We start from the raw sequence: 20,611 nt of genomic DNA, 5'->3' as shown, positions 1-20,611 counted from the left end.
AAGCTGGTATGGTTTCTCAGGTTCACCATACTGGTGTGGCCACTGGGGTTCTAGATACCTGGAACTCCTAGTACCTGTGTGGCTTACAATAAAGCAGTGGTATTGTGCCAGAGCTGTGAATTAGGATATGGAGCCCAGAGGAGAGGGTATTATAGAGGACTGCTGGGAAGGCTCTAAGGAGTGTTAGTTGGCAGTGGATGGTGTCTTAACTAGGGTTCCTAGTACTAGGTGGCCTCTAGTTAAGTATTACCTACAGATTTTGTAACCTCATTTCTTTTTTTTATATAGCTAAAAAAAGTTTCATTGTGTAAATGCTCCACATTTCCTTTTCCATTTATCAGTTGATTGGTATCTAGGTTCATTTCCTAGTTATTTTAAAGTAAGCAGCAATGAACATAGTTGAGAAAAAAATCTCTGTAGAAAGATATTGCATCCTTTGGACACTTAACACCCTGAATTGGTGTATCTGGTCAAATGATAGTTGTATTTCTAGCTTTTTCAGGAATGTCCACATTGATTTCCATAGTGGTTACATCAGTTACACTCACTCCTCTTTCCCCATATCCTCATATCACCTAATCTCATTTAATTTCTTGATGTCAGCCATTCTGACAGGTAAGATAGAATCTCAAAGTAATTTTAATCTGTACTTACCTAATTGCTAATGATATTGAATATCCCTAAAAATATTTAGTAGCTTCTACTGTTTCTTCTCTTGAGACTTCTTTGTTCAGATCAATGGACTACTTTTTTAACTTGGTTGCATATTTTCTTTATGTTTAATTTTGTGAGTGCTTTGTATATTCTAGATATTTATCCTCTGTTAGAAGTACAGCTAGCAAAAATTTTTCCCAATAAGTCTATAGTTTTTCTTTTTACTGCAGAGTTTTTTTTTTTTTTTTAGTTCCATGAGATGAGATGCCATCTGTGAATCCATGACCTTATTTCTTATACTACAAGTGTACTATTCTGAAAGTATTGCCTGTAAACACATAAACTGGAGTCTTTTTTTTTCCAAGCATTTACAAAGTACCCAGTTTTGGGTTAAGGTTTTTGATCCATTTTGAGTTTAATTTTACAGATAAGAATCTGGCTCATCATTTAAATTTTCTAGTGTCATTTGTTGAAATGCTGTCTACTGCACATATTTTTGGCACCTTGATTAAAAATTTTTATCAAAATCAGGTAGCGGTGATTGTATGAAGTTAGATATAAATATCCTGTTTTATCCTATTGTTCTATATGTCCTTTGTAATGTTAGGGCCTTGCTATTTTTATTATTATGACTTTGTAGTATCAGTGAATTCTAGGACAGTGATAGTTTGTGCAACATTCTTATTTTCTGGACTATTTTGAATATCTTCAATCTTCTGTGTCTATAAATTTGACATTGATTCTCCCCCTACATTTGCAAAGCATGGCCCTTAAATTTTTATTGGGACTATACTGAATTTATAGGCAGTTCATTTCCACAAATTAATTTTTCTGATCCATAAACATAGAATATCTTTTTATTTTCTAGTGTTTTTCTTGATTTCTATCTTCAATTTCTTCAAGTGTCCATTATAGCAGTTTTTCATTTCTTGACTTTGGTTCATTTCCAGATTGTGTGTGTGTGTGTTGCATATATATATATATATATATATATATATATATATATATATATATATATCATACACCATGTGTGTATTGTGCCCCTGCAGACCAGAAGAGCACATTTGATGCCCCCAAACTGGAGTTACAGATGAGCCAACATATGGATGGTAGGATCAAACTTGAGTTCTCTAGAAGAGAAGCTAGTGCACTTATCTGCTTTTCATTAAGAATATTTGCATGTTGGTTAATCAGGGAGATTGGTTTATGATTTTCTTTACTTGTTATGTCTTTGTATGCTTTTTTCTATTGGGGTGTTGGAAACAGGACTGTAAGAAGGCAAAGTTTTAGAGCTTAATAACTTGGGGGACACCCCGAAAGCCAGGGTATGTGACTTAGAGCACTTTTGATAAAAGTGAAACTCTTTTATCAGAAGGAATTGAGTTAGAGCCTATGAGAGCTGCTTCCTGTACCCGTGAGACAAGGAGTAAGGTAGAATCTTGTGGATGATAGAAAAGATGGAGAAGATAATCTCAATTACCATACACCCTTCTTTAAGACAGTGCTACAAGTCCTGAGACTACATATTCAGTAACATTTGATAATGAACCAGGGGATGGGTGGGGTACATCTGGTATAGGCAGATGCTGGCAAGTAGGAGAAATTATAAATAAGCAAGCCTCTGACATGGACTTAATATTAACAGTCTGAGACTGGAACAATGCGCCAGTTTCTCCAAATTTAATGATAACTCTCCACTGTGCACTTAGCAATAGAGTGAGATCTGTGCCAGAAACAATGATACTTCATGAACTGAGCTAAAATAATCTCTCTATACCATGTGCTGACTGTATTGCATGTGCTGGCACTGCCTGGCATGAGGTATATGTATTGGGTGGAGTTGGGGAAGGAAGACAGTCATATAATTAGAAAGCAGCTTTGCAAAAGTAAGTAAGTACATTGTGCCATAGGAGGTGGGGATTTCTCTGTAGCAGAGTAGTATATTTTAGCAGTGAGTCAAGATGTCTTATGAGGGAGGCACCTTAAAAGACCAGAGACCTCATGTCAAGTTCGCTATTAGTTTCCAACTAATATACAAAGGGGTTTTTGCCCTTGTTGATGCTGCAGCTGACTATACTTGGGTGACATGAATGGCTATGATAACCTCTGGCCTTGAGATCCACAATTCAACACTGCCTTATATATTTTGTATTTCTCTTGTATGTAACTATATTCTAGGGTGGAACATGTGAGGGCTTGTAACCCTCCATACAATCATTAGGGAGTTGAAGCTATATGTTAGGAAAATAATGCCAATGCTATCCTCACCAATCCAATCCAGGTTGTCAAGGCCAAGATCGACTGTCTGTATGTACCAGTACTGGTTGCCTGGTGGGGTGGTGTGGTGTCAAAGGTCAATGTATTGTAATAGTCCTACAATGCTGCCATGTGGCTAATATGAAAAACATGGAAACTCAAAAATGACCATGAACTATCAAAATCTGAATAAAGGGAGCTCCATCCCTTTATTCCTATTCCAGCTATCATGAACACCATGAACTCTAACTTTTGATTGGTACCAGCATGAAGTGGACCAAGAACACTTTTTTCTCACTTGTGAAGGTCATATTATCCCAGAGATTATCTGTTTGTCTTCACCCAATTCTCATGTCTTGGACTTGGCATCCTGGCAGTGGTCCCAGGCATCCCATTTTGTATAATTATGTTGAAGGCATCATGCCAATCTCTGGTCCTCTTACAGACTTCAAATCTGTAGTTGTGAGTCTTATAAATATTCTAAAATCTTAGAGATGGATAAGAAGCAGCTCCAGAGTATAAAAGACTGGTTTGTTTGTACCAAGGGAAGAATAGGTGCATCATGTAGTAATTTTCTAACAGATTTACCAAAGTCTGTGGGATCTGTAAATATATGTAATAGATCACAACATAGGCTTATAAGAAGTCTGCCTGCCTTGGTTGAATTTTTAGTACAGTGTCTCAAGTCCCATAAAGGGCAGTGATAGTACAAATATTCATTAATGTTATTTTGACAAATTCAGGGTTGCATAAAGCTATGTGACTGTGGACCACAAATAAGCCCTCCCCACTCCATGTACATATTGGATTGAGGAGTGGGTCTCCAGTCACTGTGTGGATATCCCATGTGGGAAGACTCCTGATACCTAAAGAGGAGCTGAGCATCTACAGAACTTGAAAGCCTAGAGAATTTACAGAGGCTAAAAACCTTTGTCATCTTGACAGCTACCAGTAAGCCTAGAAGCTCATAGGACCTGAAAACCTGGGCCCCTCAAAAATCTTAAAACTTACATTGCTGAGAAACCTTGTCTTGGGTCTAGTAGCTTAAAAGGTCAAAGAGTCTAAATGACATACAAAGCTTAAAATTCTATAGAAAATTTTGTTGAGTGTTGTTTTCTGTACTGTTACTGTGGATTATGAGCCAAGATAATACCCTTACAAAGCACCTTTTGTTTAAAAAGAGTACTGTCTTAATTAATTTTCTATTGTTATGATAAAACACAAGAACCGAAGCAAATAAAAAAGAAAATATTAAATTGGGGCTCACAGTTCCAAAGGGGTAGAATCCATGACCACCATGACAGGGAGTATGGCAGCAGGCAGGAAGGAATAGAACTGGAACAGTAGTTGGGCGCTTACTTGTTAATCACAAGTGCCATGTAGTGAGCTAACTGGAAAGGCTATGAGTTCAGTGAAATGACTGAAGTCATATATCCAGGGAACCCAAAAGTAAATGATGCAATCTGTTTTTATGAATATCTTAGATACAGTGCCACTTTTGTATTATTTTGTATAAATTTCATCATGAGGTCAGAAGCTGTAGTCTTTGCCTATGCCTTTGTAGAATAATCAATTTTAATGTTCTCCGATGAGCTTACAAATAAGCAAGATTCAGACTATGGTATTTAAAATGCTTTGTCAATTCCTGGGGGCTAACCCTTAGTATACTTTACTAACTGCCTGGCTGCCTACTCAGCAGTGAACCCTAAATACTTGCTGTTTCTCCTGGCCATATGTTCATGGTACATCTCCTTTCATGGTGCCTTCTCCTCTATTTCTTCCTGGGTTTCTTCTCTCTTCCTCTTACTTCTCCACCCTCAACCAGGTAACTCAAAACCCACCTGTCTCTAATCTCTCCAGTAATTGGCTGTAGCAAATTTTATTTAACCAGTAGTTTTAAATTAAGAAACAAGGTGTGCACAACAAAAGCTTGTAAATATAAGAATTCACTCATAGGCCTAGACCTTGGAGTATAGAATTTAGCATTATAATGCAAACAACAGACCAAACATTAACAATTCCCCACTTTTGTCTAAATAAAAAGGCTGTTTCTCTTATAATAATAAACAACATACAATAGGAAAAATTATGAAAATTATTATGTAAGAGTTACATTCAAAAAGTCCAGTTTTTTTCATATTTGGCAACTTAGGAGAAAGTATTCTATTATCTATCTTATCCTGCTGAGCTTAGAGTTCTGTATGTAAATAAATTTCTATCCTAGCTTGTATTACCATTCTAAAAATACCTTCTTAGACCTAGAACATCTTAAATCCTAAACAACTTAAGCTTATAGTAAGACTATGACTATCTAGTCTTCTACCCCATCAGATGTCTGAATATGCAGGAAAAATAGAGATGCACCTTCCCAAATTTATAGAATTTAGAGAAACAGCTGTTTGCCTGAACAGTCTCCAATATTCTGAATAATGTTGGAGTATCTATCCTTAGCTTTCTGGCCCAGAATATCTGACAGAGCTTTTGTGAAGTAGGAATTATAAAGCACTTGCTTACTCTATATTTGCAGAGTTTGGCAATTAGTTTCCTTGCATTGGTTTGCCCTGTCTGGACAGTATTGTGTCTGCAGATATAGTTAGGGCATTATTTTTGCTCAGTACCTAGCTTTTCACAATTGAAGTAACCTCATATGGAGGTCTTTGGGCCTTGGGAAAAGATGTTCATCATATTCTTCCATGTTGAATGGGGTGCTGCCAGTGGCTGACATGTTTCAACGTAAAAAATATACTTATATTAATAAAACATCTTTAAATGCCATATTCTGTGAATCTCTCAGGGTTTTGAAAATCATCTGTTGATTATTCAAACAAGCAAACCTTGCCTGTCCCCAGCTACCTGTTATCTGAAAAGCCCAGGTTGTATATTTCTGTGATAATCTAGACTAGTATCTAACAAGAACATGAGAATGACTGACTGTCTGTTAACTTGTATTTCCTAATTATCCTAAACAGTTTGTACCAGCAGCTATTGAAAAGCGTAGAAATAAACCTCACATTTTAAAAGGAGTGCATAGCACAATGCCTATTTAAGAGTTGAAACATGCATTTATTTTGTTTTAACAAAATTAATCTTAAATTTTGTATCAATGTATAAAGTTTTATAACAATGGAAACCTTAAACCTGTATCAACATACAAAATTCTGTATGAATGTAACAAAATATAACCTCAATTATGCATCAAAACATAAATATCTCTACTGTTGTAAGGTTATGGCTATAATTTTTTTTTGGTTTAAGAGTAGATTCAATAATCTACCCATGTTTGTCTAATTTTATATAGTATTTCTATATCAATACTCTTGTCCTTCTCAATCTACTTGCCTTTATCTAAGAGAGGAAGAAGGATAGAGAAAGGAAAGGAAATAGAGAAATCTCTGTGTCTAAGCTAACTATTTAGCTTTCTTCCTGTCAAAGATAATAATTATTTATAAAGCATCCCTTAAAATGACAACATATGTATAATTTATAAAATGACCAAAACCATCTACCCCAACTTAAGGAACTGAGATGATGGTCTTCTTATAATTGCTTCCTGCTGAATTGGGGTGATGAATTCCTGTTTGGAGCCCCAAATAGGGAAAATGGTTGTCTGAGTTGGGGTACTACTGCTGTGAATAGACACCATGACCAAGGCAAGTCTTATAAAGGACAACATTTAATTGTGGCTGGCTTACAGGATCAGAGGTTCAGTTCAGTATCACCAAGGCAGGAACATGGCAGCATCCAGGCAGGCATGGTACAGCAGCGGTTGAGCACTCTCCATCTTCATCTGAAGGCTGGTATCAGAATACTGACTTCCAGGCAGTGTGTCCAGTGACACACCTACTTCAACAAGGCCATACCTTCTAATAGTGCCACTCCTTGGGCTGAGTATATGCAAACCATCACATTCCACTCTTTGGCCTCTGTAGGCTTGTTCAAACATGAGTCTATGGGAACCATACCTAAAAATAGCATAATGAAAAATACATTTAGTCCAACTCCCAAAATCCCCATAGTCTATATCAGTCTAAACAGTGTCCAAAGTTCAAGATCTCTTCTGAGATTCATCAAATCACTTAACTGTAATCCTCAAAGCAAGACAGGAAACCAGCTGGGCAAACTCCAAACTCTGCATCTCCATGTCTGATGTCAGAGTGGTCTTCAGATCTCCAACTTCTTTTCATCTTTGAACTATCTATTCTGAAAATGTCTGGGAAGCAAGTCTTTAGATGCAGTTGAAGTAGGATCAAGCAGGTCTCAGCATCTCAGCATCCCTGAGGATGCATGCTGTTAGGGGTGCCCTCCAGGTCTTTCATTTTGCAATATACAAACCTTGCAAGCAATACAAAGTTCTATAAAGACATGTTTGGAATACACAGGCTACAGATATCAATTAAGGATGATTCCCTGCTATTTGTTTAAACAGAAGAAAGACAACTGTCTTTCTTCAGAAGTTAGTTTGATCATATAGTCAAATTGCAGTATAAATATTCATTTATGCCAGATGAAAGAATGATATAATAATAAATATGAGAATTTTCTAGCCAACAAGATTTGTTGGCCTTGCAAACTGAAGTTCTGGCTGGAGACATGTATGTGTTCCAGTCAGTTTTGGAGGGTTTGGCATTGTACATTTGTGGTTTGTTTTATCCTTTTGATTTCTTCTTGTCTGTAGTTGAGATCTTCAGGAGATCTCACCCTGTCAAATCCTATTTTCAATAATTTGGATGGAAGATATAGCTTTTCTTTTCCTGTTGGAACAAATGGAAAATCTCCCTCCCAACACAGCATATCTTTCTTCTATTTTGGAATTAAGACTTCTGTAGGATGATTTAATTCAGCAGTTCTTACTAAAATCCAGCATAGTTTAGCAATTGTGCTATTTGTCTCATTGAGTATTAAAAATTTCAAGTCAACAAAGTATATTTAAAGACATATTTGGGATATATCAAATTCCCCTTCTGTTCTATGAGCATTTCCTCCAAAGTCTTATAAGGTCTTCATGCCACAATGTCCATAAAATTATTGTATTTTAATGGACATATATGTCTGAGCATCATCAGTTTTATTCTATGAAGGCATCTCCAAGATAGCTACCCTCTCTAATTAATGTGCAATGTCAGAATCACCCCCTTCAGAACTCAAGGTAGAAGTCCATTGGAACTCCAAACGTGTATCAATTATATAATGTATCTACATGTGTACATATTTCAATTCTCTAAACTCTATGAAATGATACACATAATCCGTTGTGTATCATTGTTTTAATTTAGCATCAATAAGGAGAACTTGGAGTTTTAACTCAATATGTTGTATCTCTATGGGCTACCATTCTATTTTCTCGAGCTTCTGTGCAACCTTTCTGTCTGGAACTACATTTGCTAATGTTATTGGAAGTTTCACACTGGATCACTCTGAGGGTTTTCTATTTTGATTTAAAGATTCTTTCAACATCTCTTTTATGGTATCTAATCCAGCATCTAATTTCTCAGTCTCTTCTTTCTCCAAATTTGTCTTATTCTGATCTCTCCCAAAGAGGATATACAAAATTGTAATCATTGAAAAGCAACCATTTGTATGCGAAACAAAGCACAATCAATCCTGTGACATCTAAATGCAGTGCCACTCACTGTGCTTCCCTCCATCCCAGAGTAAACATTTTTCCATTTTAATTTCAAAACTTCTCCCTAAGGGCTTTACTTTCTTATATTTAAATAAAATATTTCTCTCTATGATTTTTTTTTTATACTTACTTTCCTTTCTCTTTTGTTTGAATACCATATCATGTTTGATCCTTGGGACTTTTTAGTTTGTACCTTGTACTGTGTTAGCCCCACCCCAGTTTTGCCTTGTGCAATCCCTGTGCAGAGCTCCCTGACCTGCCATGCTCTTTTGTGTTTTCAGACCTTCATCCACTATTAGTCTCTGGCTCATGTGCTCTGTCATGCTTGGTTGGGCTGGTGCCTCTCATCAGATGAAGGACAGAGGATTCAGTAGGCCCATATTTGGCTTCTATTTTTGTTTGTTTGTTTTTCCTCATGGGACTCAGAATTATATGTAATTTCTGCCAAGCAGAGCGCTGGCTTTCCAGAGCAGCATGTAGCTCTTGGAAGAACTACAGCCTTTGTCCCTATCAGCAGTCAGAAGTACAAAGCCTTTCTGGGGGCTGAAGTCTAGCTGGTCTCAAGCAGCCTTAGCTTCAAAGCACTGCCATAATCTCTCGTAGCAGCAGTCTTTGCAGGGAGTGTTGTGACTTTGCCTAGTATACCTGTAGTCTAAACTTGGGTTCTACGTAAGTCTTTGTCCTACATTAGGTGCCAACATGTAGTACAATCAATTTAAACTTATCCCTGAATAGTTTAATAATACTTAAGATTCAGATTATGGTTATTGGCTTTGTCAAATACTTGAGGAGTGGGGGTTAACTCTTAATTTACTTTTCTAACTGCTGGCCTTGCTACGTCCCCAGCAGTGTACCCCAAATACTCGCTGTTTCTCCTGGCCAAGTGCTCACAGTACATCTCCTCTCATGGTGCCTTTCCCTCTTTCCTCATGGCTTCTCCCCTTTTTCTCTTGCTTCTCTACTGCCAACCAGATAACTCAAAACCTGCCAACCCTAATCTCTCCAGTAATTGGCTGTAGCAAATTTTATTTAACCAATAGTTTTAAATTAAGGAATAAGTTTTGCACAACAAAAGTTGTAAACATGATAATTCACTCATAGGCTTTTGAGTACAGAATTTAGCATTATACTACAAACAATAGACCCATCATCAATGGCATTTGAGTTTAGAAGCCTTCCTGTGAGTATTTGTCTGTAGGTCTGTCTGTCTTCTTCACTGCTGTAAGATGATCTGTATATGTGTTTATGTCAAATTGTGTTGGCTGTACGTACCAGAATTTGTCTTTGTGCCTGCAAAATTGGCAGATGCTTGCCCAGTGACCTTCACTCAGACTAAATAACCTATGCTTAGTTATACATTTTTCAAGGTCTGACTATTTGTTACTCTGAAAGACTTTGGACTCAAAAGTAAAAGCTCTTACTAAATCAACCTATGCCTCTTGGCAATCTACTCTTGGCATTTTTCTTTGGCTTCCTTCATTTTCTTGGTGAAAAAGCTAGCACAATTATAGCCTCTTCTTTGTTTTTCTAAGCAAATTGTTTCTTCAGAGCAATATGATGGTATTTATGCTGCAGTACTCCATGGTACAATATTAACTGTAAGCCCAGGAATATCCATAAGGGAGAAGCTATCCCACCCCCAATTGGTACAGGACACACACAAATACAAAGTTTTCAGCACAAAAGAGATTTATTACTCTGAAGGACAAGGGGAGGAGAGTATCTGCCTCTGAATCAGGCAGGTAAAAGGCAGGCCATAGCAGCAACAGTAACAAATAGAAAGGGACAATAAAAGCAGCAAACAGGCATTTATTTATTTATTTATTTATTTAGTCAGTACTAGGTTTTTAAACGAGAAAATAGGTGAGTCTGTGCTAGGGTAAACTCGTAAATTCTGATTGGACATGTTGGACAACTAATGCATTTTGATTGCTGAACCTCAGTGAATTAGTCAATTGCCAAATAAGCGAAATGGCCTTTGGGGGCTAGCTATAAAAATGTACTACAATGGTTTTTAGCAAATGAGAGGAAAAGAGAGTGGAAGGCAAAATCTGTTGACACCATGCTTGCCATGTGATCAGTCTGTTAGAGAGCCCTTTCATTTATTTGCATCTTTTCAATTTACTATTGGATCTCTGGGTATGTGGGTAAGTGGGCATTATTCCCACTGGCTACTCCATGCTGACATCAGGGCACTTTTTCTAAGGACCCAAGGAAGCTGGAATGTTGGTCAGGAATATGAAGAGTTGGCTGTTTTGTTTGATGTTTATGCTCTGTGGGACATTTGTGCCTATGGAAATGCACACAGCATTGGAGGGAAGTACAGGGAGTGTAGGAGCAGTGTGTAAGGCTGGATGGACCATTGTGAGTTAGTTACTTTGGAGCTGTCTAGGATGCAGATTTTGAGGGACTATCTGGGGCTGATGAGTTGCTGGAGCAATTTATACTCAATTTGAAACCTGTTGGGACTAGGATAAGAAGGTAAAATTAAGAAGCTTAGGAAAAAAAATACCTTGGGTATACATTTGAGACTTTTCATGGTCCTGGTATTTGGAAGAGGGGAGTCCCAAGACCAGAAAAAGGAAGAGCGATCCCAGGGCAAGTGGGGAGATTCCATCCTCAGGAATAGACAGGCAGGTAAATTTAGGCTCTTGGTTGGCAGAAGTATTTATTTGGAGATCAGTTGACCTGTGACAGGTATACTCAAGTTGAATTTTTGAAGGTTATAAGAATTTTTAAAGTTTATTAAAAGATAAAAGTTTTAGGTATGTTGGCATTACCACTGTTTTATGTACTGAAATTCACACTACAGAAAAGGCAGCAAACTTATATCTTTGAGCCATAGTAAATGCTTGGGGACCCAAAAAATGAGTCTAGGTTAAAAGCTTTAACATTTTAAAAACATGGCCTCCTGGGGCTTATGGGCCAATCAATGCTTTGGCTTTATAGTTGTGACATAAGTCACCAGATTCTTGAAAAACAAAATAGAGAACCATGGAGCTGTCTTGAGAGGCATGTGTCATAGGCTATTCAAGTTAGAGTTCATGGTTTTTGGGACATTGTGTGCCTTTTAGTTCCTGAGAGATTGATCCTGTCCCTCAAGGGCAGTGAAGGATTCAGGCCACATTGTGCTTTTCAATATGTTTCCTTGGAAGACATGGAAGCATGGAAACTTTACAGGATAAGTGGCCTTAAACATCAATCTTGTGTACCCTATATAGCATTTCAATAACATGATCTAGGCCAGGGTAGTTGGGGTGGAGGAAACAGGATTAGATTATAGTGAAGAAAGAATATGAGTAAAGAAGACCAAATCCAAAGTTATAAATAAACCCTCAAAGTTTTTCCCTTTGAAAAAAAAAATAGAGATAATCTCTTGCCCAGACCAGAACAAACAAAGAATGTTCACCATTCTGTAGGCAGTGTTTTCATTTTGTTTCCTTTGCAGTGCAGAGGCTCTTTAACTTCCTATAATCTATTGATCAATTCTTGAGATTGTGTCTTGTAATATTGGAGTTCTTTACCAAAAAGTACTTCTCTGACTGTCTATTATCAAACTTCAAAGTCTATGGTATTTCATCACTACTGATGGGCAGGTCTGAAATAAATATTGTTAAAGTTTAAGGGAAGTTTTTGCAACTGTTTTGATCTTGATGTTGAAAGGACTTGTGCAACTGTTCTCCTTTGACCTCCACTATTTTCTAAAATAGCAATCTGGTGACTTAAAGATGTAAGGAGAGAGGAGCAGAGGAAAATGCTCTTTTGCCTCAGAAAAGATCCTTTGATTTTATAACAGACAACTTTCATGCTGGGTTGGAAAGATTTTTAGTATGCCGGATTTAATCTTCATTCTGTGCACCTATTTTGTACAGAGCAAGTTTGTATGCCCTGAATGAAACAGATGTTTAAGAACATCATAATGAATTCACTCAAGCCATCTTCTTATACTGAATAAAAGCATATCCCCTCTCCCTCCAAAAAACCTACTGGAATATAGAGGAGGACCTTGTCTAGGACAAATCCAGCCTGCCCTGTGTACTGTTGGATATGTTCCCCTGTGTGGACCATTTTGAAGTAAAGATGACATAGAAGTTCTGGACTCAGAGAGGAGTATTTAGAGCCAGTTTTATAGTTTTCCTAATCTTTCCATACACTTCCTAATACTTCTCCTCTACTCTTTGCTTCCTCCTATGATTCATATGCTATGAAAAATTAACACAGAATACCAGCAATATGTCAAATGATTGAGAAATAAAGATTAAATATATGTTATTATGTTTATCAAGTGTCATGCACTAGTGATCCAAGGTAACAATATGTATATGTCTATGTACACACATACACACACACACACACACACACACACACACACACACACACACACAGAAAGAGAGAGAGAGACAGAGACAGAGACACAGACAGGCAGAGGAGAACAGGAGATCTTACTATTATCAGTGAACTTAGAACAGAAATGCAGACTTGAGTTGAGAAAGTAGAAAATGTTTATGTTATTGATCAATCCATCAACTTCATCCTTACTCAAAAACAAAACAAGGCTTTACAAGTGAGTAATCATGTTTTTCCTGATCTTGATGTAAGAATTTGATAGAACAAACTAATGTTGATTCTTGTCTTCAAGAAGATGCTTGGAATTAGAGGGAACTTTAAAATTACATATGGAAGAGAACACTAGGAGACCAGGTTTTTAGCTTCAGACCAGAAAGCATCTTGTACAACCAGGTCCCCAGCTAAGGGTGGCCAGCAAGTCCTGTAAGAGCAGGCCTCTGGCTCTTTTGGGGCCAGAATCACTGCAAGCAACACAGCTTCCATCCCCAGTATCTGCAAAGAAATTGAGAAACCAGCACTTCAGCTCAGTCAGTGTCAAAGGTCAGTGTGACATAGAGCTTTGACTTCTGAGGCTCCAGCAGTCATTGCAGGGTGGAGAGTCTACACACAAGTCAATATATTTGTCCCAGAAGTCAAAGGTTGTACCTGTCATTCTCAACTCAGTTCTATATAATACACAGCCAGGTGTTCTGGCATTTGACCTACTACCCCAGAGGATTCACATAATCTAAATGTTGACCGGGTATTTTTTTTTTTTTTAAATTCCATCCAAGATTTACTTATTCATATAGCTTAACTTCATGCCAACATTCCTCTAGGAATATTCACAGAAAACCGAAAAAACAAGTAGAGTCAGAAGAAGGGCAAGTCAAACCTAAAAAATTACCTCATTCTAGCAGATGTGCAAAATATGATAAAACACAATGTAGCATAATATAAAATCAACCAAGATACATACTATTGGAAGGCATAGGAAACCATGATTATTAAAACAAGAAGTACCACAGAGACTACAAACATTAACACCCAAAAGTAAAAAACATGGTGGCCATAATCAACACATACATTTTGAAAATAGTTTAAATACCAATGCCATCACAGGCTGGGTGAATGGACCAAAGGATAAGACTCATCTGCTGCCGTAAGAAATATAGCTTTAAAGACAGACACCACCTTAGAGTACAAGTCTGAGCAAAAGATCTCCAATCAGTTGGGGAACAGGAAGTGAGCAGGGTTCAGTAGCCTAATATCTGACAAAATAGACTACATACTAAAACTAATAAAAAGTGATAAATTAGAACATTTTTTTTTCTAATTAAGGGAACTATTAACCAAGAATTCATGTCTATTCTTAACATGTATCCATCAAACTCTGGGGTGGCCAATTTCATAAAAAGAAGAAAAAAATCTATGTTTTTAATTTAAAACATAGATTAATTTAATCTAATCTTAATTTAAAGACATAGAGTAACATCAGATAATAGTACAGTTCAAAATCCCACTTTCTCCAATAGACTAGACATATATTAAATAAAATCAGAAATTAGTTGATACTATACGTCAAATGGACTTAATAGTGACAGAATATTCCACTGAAATATCAATGAGCATACACTCTATTCAGCATCATAAGAAAAAATTAAAAAAAAATTTAAAAAGAACCCATATCCAGGGACACAAAACAAAACTTTGTACGTTCAGAAAGGTTGAAATAATACCCTGCATTCATTTTGACCACAATGACGCAAAGGTTATAATTGACAGCAAAAAATCTCTAGTAAGTACACAAACTCACATTCACTGACATCACCAACACCAAAATTACAGAAAATAACAATTACTTATCATTAATATCCATTCCCCAATAAAAAGACACAGGCAAACAGAATGGATAAGAAAACAAGATACATCATTCTGCTGCATACAAGAAACACATCTCAGCAGTTAAGATAAACATTACCTCAGAATAAAGAGCTAGAATAATTTTTCCAAGCAACTGGACCCAAGAAGCAAGCTGAACTAGCCATTCTTATATCTAATAAAATAGACTTTCAACCAAAATTAATCAAAAGACACAGAGAAGGACAGGCCATAAGTCAGCAAAGGAAAACTCTACCCAGATGTTATCTAAATTCTGAACATCTTTGCCCCAAACAGAAGGGCACACACATTTGCAAAAGAAACATTGCTAAAGTTTAAATTGCACATGGAACCCCACACATGAATAGTGGCAGTTTTCAACATCCTACTCTCAACAATTGACAGGTCATCCAGACAAAAACTAAACAGAGAAATAATGAAATTAACAGACGTTATGAATCAAATGGAGCTAAGACAGCTATAGAATATTTCACACAAACACAAAAGCATATACCTTCTTCTCAGCACGTCATGAATATTCTCCAAAACTGACCATATATTTGGTCACAAAAGAAGTCTCAAGAGATAGAAGAAAGTTGAAATAATGTCATGTTTTCATCAGACCACTATGGATTAAAGTTGGACTTCAACAACAACAGAAACACAAGAAAGTCTACAAACTTATGAAGACTGAACCACTCTGTATTTAAAGATCTCTGGATGAGGGAAGAAATAAATAAAGAAAATAAAGACTTCCTAGAATTCAATGAAAATGGAGGTACAACATACCCACATTTATGGGACACAATGAAAGCAGTGCTAAGAGGAAAATTCAAAGCACAGTGCCTCCATAAGGAAATCAGGAAGTTCTCATACAAGCAATTCAAAACTACAACTCAAAGCTCGAGAGAAAAAAGAAGTAAATATAGACACGAGAAGTAGAAGGCAGGAAATAATCAAAACCAGGGCTGAAATTGGTCAGTTAGAAACAAAGAAAACAGTACAAAGAATCAGTGAAACCAAGAGCTGTTTCTTGAGAAAATCAACAAGATAGACAAACCCTTAGCTAAATTAACCAAAAGGCAAAGAGACAACATTTAAATAAACAAAATCAGAAATGAAAGGGAAGACCTAACAATAGACATTGAAGAAATTCAAAGAATCATTAGGTTTTACTTCAAAAGCCTGTACTCCACATTAGAAAACATTAATGAAATGTACAATTTTCTAGATAGGTACCAATTACCAAAGTTAAATCAAGTTCACACGAACTATTTAATCAGCAGTATAACCCTCAAAGAAATAGAATCAGCCATTAAAAGTCTCCCAAACAAAGAACAAGAAAAGCCCAAGGCCGTGTGATTTTAGTGCAGAATTACACAAGACTTTCAAAGAAGAGCTAATATTAACACTGCTTAAACTATTCCACAAAATAGAAACAGAAGGAATACTGCCAAACTCATTCTTTGTTAAAGAAATGATCAAAGTACTTAGTCATTGGGAAGTTTAAACCAAAACAACTTTGAGCTTCCACCTTACAGCCATAAGAATGGTTAAAATGAAAAACTCAAGAAATAGCACATGTTGGCAATGATGTGGAGCAAAGGGAACAACACTCTTCCATTGCTGGTGAAAATGCAAACTTGTAAAACCACCTTTGAAGTCAATTTGATGGTTTCTCAGAAAACTTGGAATAGTTCTACCTTAAGACCCAACTATTCCACTCCTGGGTACATACCTAAAAGATGTTCCACCATCTCCCATGGACAATTGCTCAGTGATGTCCATAGCAGTGTTATTCATAATAGACATAAATGAGAAAGAACCTGGATGTTCCTCAACTGAAGAATGGATAAAGAAAATGTGGTGTATCTATACAGCAGAATACTATTTAGCTATTAAAAACAAAGACATCATGAATTTTGTAGGCAAATAGAAGGACATACATTTTATTTACAGTTAAGTGCATATTAGTCATAACATACAGGATATCCTGTCTATACTCCACAGACCCACAGAAGCTAAAAAAGGTAGAAGGCACAATTAGGATGCTTTAATCTCACTCGGAAGGGTAACTAAAGTAGTCACAAGAGGCAGATGGAAGGAGGGAAATGGGTTGGAGAGGAGTTGGGGAGGGGAGTCAGGGGTGGTTTAGAAATAGGACTGAAAAGGGACAGGAGAGTGGCCAGATGGCCATGAAAATGAATTGAAATTTGCAACTGAAGGGGGTGGGAAGGTACCGGCATCTGCAGGATGAGATAGATTCCTGGGATAAGGAAGACACCCAAGAACCAACGGGAGTGTCCTTATCTGTAACTCACAACACCGGGGATGTGGCATCTGAAGAGGCCACTAACTGTAGTCAGGCTGGAACCCCAATGGAGCAATAATGATACCAGCCCACCCACAAAACTTTTAACCAAAATGTATTTGGTCTACAAGAAATGCAAGGACTAGGAATAGAGCAGAGACTAATGGAATGGCCAAACAAAAACTGGCCCAACTTGAGGCCCATCCCATGACCAAGCATCAATCTCTGACTCTAATTAATGATACTCTGTTATGCTTGCAGACAGGAATCTAACATAGCTGTCCTATAAAAGGCTCTACCCAGCAGCTGACTCAGACAGATGCAGACACCAAACATTGGATGGAGCTTGAGGACTCTTATGGAAGAATAAGAGGAAGTATTGCAGGCTCAGAGTGGATAGGAATGGCACAGAAAGACCAATAGAATCAACTAACTTGGTCCCTTGGAGGTCTCATGACTGAACCATCAGCCATAGAACATACAGGACTGGTCCTAGACCTTCCCACACATATAGATGTGCACCTTGACCTTCAAGTGTGTCTGGAAAAGCTGGAGTGTGTGAGAGGGGTGGCTATCTCAAACCTCAGTGGGAGAGGATGTACCTAGCCTGGCAGAGACCTGAAGCACCAGGGTGGGAGGACACCCAGGAGGGCCTCCACATGCTCAGAGGAGAAAGGGAGGGGTATGGGGAAGAATTGTGGGAGGGGGTGGCTGGGAGAGGGCAAAAAGTGGAATGTAAAGAGAGTAAGTAAACAAACAAACAACCACCCCAAAACATTACACCCCACATAACGTCTGGAACAACCACACGTCTTCACATAATGTCTAAAACCCAGTGTAAGAAGAAAAGTACTTCTTTGGTCAAATGCTACAATGATGAATAATAATTTGGTGACTGTCCAAAAGGGGTGGAAGAACTTACTGAATATGGCTCCATTTGCCCAAGAATTAAGGCCAACAATAGAAAATTGGGACTTCACAAAACTAAACAGCTTCAGCATAGCTGAAGAAACAATCAACTGGGTGATGGGGAAGCACACAGAGAGAGGGAAAAGTTGCCACCTATATATCTGAAAGAGGTTTACTATGGAGAATGTATTTTACTGACAAAATCATTCTATGAAGCCATTATTATTTTGATACCAAAACAGGATAATAGCACCATAGAAGAATAAAGATCAAGTTCTTTGATGAACAAACATACAAAAATTCTCTATAAAATACTTGCAAACTGAATTCAGTCATGTACTAAGATCATGCATTATAACCAAGTGGCTTCACTTGGGGAAAGGCAAGGTTGGTTCATCATATGTAAGCCAATAAATGTAATACATAATATGAATAACTTGATGGTAGAAAATACACAATGATTTATTTTTCTTTTAATTTTTTTATCTTTTTAAACATTTTGTTTTATTAATCATTTCATTCGTTCACAATAATTTCAATTGCTGAAATGATGTTTGGCGTCGTTCTGTAAGACCTCTGTATGAATGAACATCCTGTAGATACCAGGAATAGATCACGAATGCCTCAGAACAATGAAGGCTAAAGACAGTAAACCTAGAGCCAACATTAAATTAAATGGAGGCAAATGGGGCCTGTTTTCTCTACAATCAGTCAAGAGAGAAAGGGGTCCACTCTGTCCTCTCTTATTCAATATAGTTGCCAAATCCTTAGCCATAGCAATTGGACAAGTGGGAGTCATTAAAGAAAAGAAACTGGGAAAGGAAACTGTCAAATCATTTCTACTTGCAGATGGCACGATTTAAAACCCTCTTGAGTCTACTAGTCGACTCTGAGGTCCGATCAGCATCTAAAGTAGAGAGTTGATATAAAGTCAATATAAAAACCATTGGCCTTCATACATGCTAACAATGTACCCTCATGGGAAAAATGTTCCATTCATAATAGGTACAAAAAAATAAGAATCTAGGTATACATCTAACCAAAGAAATGAAATAACTGTACAAGGACAGTTGTTATTTCAGAGGCTTCCTTAACACAGCTGTGTGATGTTTTAATTTTTGAGATCATTATGATAAAGTAATTTTATAATTCAATAAAATATTTTAAGAACTCTATCCAGGTACTGAGCAATGATGTCAATTTTCTTTCTTTTTTTTAATCAATATTTTCTCTTACCAGTCTTTATTTTTTCTTAGATATTTTCTTTATTTACATTTCAAACATTATCCCCTTTCCTGGTTTCCTCTCTGAAAATCCCCTATCCCCTCTCCCCTTACTGCTTCCTGGTCCTGCCATTCCCCTATACTGGGGCATAGAACCTTCACAGGACCAAGGCCTCTCCTCCCCTTGATGACCAACTAGGTTATCCTCTGCTACATATGAAGCTAGAGCCATGAGTCCCACCATGTGTTTTCTTTGGTTGGTGGTTTCCTAAACCTGAATTTATGAAATTCCTAGGCAAATGGATGTACCTGGAGGGCATCATCCTGAGTGAGGTAACCCAATCACAAAAGAGCTCACATGATATGTACTCACTGATAAGTGGATATTAGCCCAGAAACTTAGAATACCCAAGATACAAGATACAATCGGCAAAACACTCAAGAAGAACGAAGAGCAAAATGTGGACACTTTGTCCCTTCTTAGAATTGAGAACAAAACACCCATGGAAGGAGTTACTGAGACAAAGTTTGGAGCTGAGACGAAAGGATGGACCATCTAGAGACTGCCATACCCGGGGATCCACCCCATAGTCAGCCTCCAAACGCTGACACCATTGCATACACTAGCAAGATTTTGTTGAAAGGACCCTGATATAGCTGTCTCTTGTGAGGCTATGCCGGGGCTTAGCAAACACAGAAGTGGATGCTCACAGTCAGCTACTGGATGGAACACAGGGCCCCCAATGGAGGAGCTAGAGAAAGTACCCAAGGAGCTAAAGGGGTCTGCAACCCTATAGGTGGAACAACAATATGAACTAGTCAGTACCCCCCAGAGCTTCTGTTTCTAGCTGCATATGTATCAGAAGCTGGCCTAGTTGGCCATCATTGGAAAGAGAGGCTCATTGGTCTTGCAAACTTTATATGCCTCAGTACAGGGGAATGCCAGAGCCAAGAAGTGGGAGTGGGTGGGTAGGAGAGTGGGGGTGGGTATAGGGGACTTTTGGGACAGCATTGGAAATGTAAATGAAGAAAATACCTAATAAAAAAATAACTTCAGTGAAGTAGCTGGATATAAAATTAACTCAAACAAATCAGTGGCCTTTCTCTACACAAAAGACAAACAGGCTGAGAAAGAAATTAGGGAAACAATACCCTTCACAATAGTCACAAATAATATATAATACCTTGGTGTGACTCTAACTAAGCAAGTGAAAAATCTGTATGACAAGAACTTCAAGTCTGTGAAGAAAGAATTCGAAGATCTAAGAAGATGGAACCATCTCTCATGCTCATGGATTGGCAGGATTAATATGTAAAAATGGCCATCTTACCAAAAGCAGTCTACAGATTCAATGCAATCCCCATTAAAATTCCAACTCAATTCTTCATAGAGTTAGAAAGGGCCATTTGTAAATTAATCTTGAATAA

The sequence above is a fragment of the Mus caroli genome, unplaced genomic scaffold, assembly GCF_978045245.1.
Source record: "Mus caroli unplaced genomic scaffold, Mus_caroli_1 scaffold_7, whole genome shotgun sequence".
NCBI lineage: Eukaryota > Metazoa > Chordata > Mammalia > Rodentia > Muridae > Mus > Mus caroli.
This window is presented reverse-complemented; position numbering follows the sequence as displayed.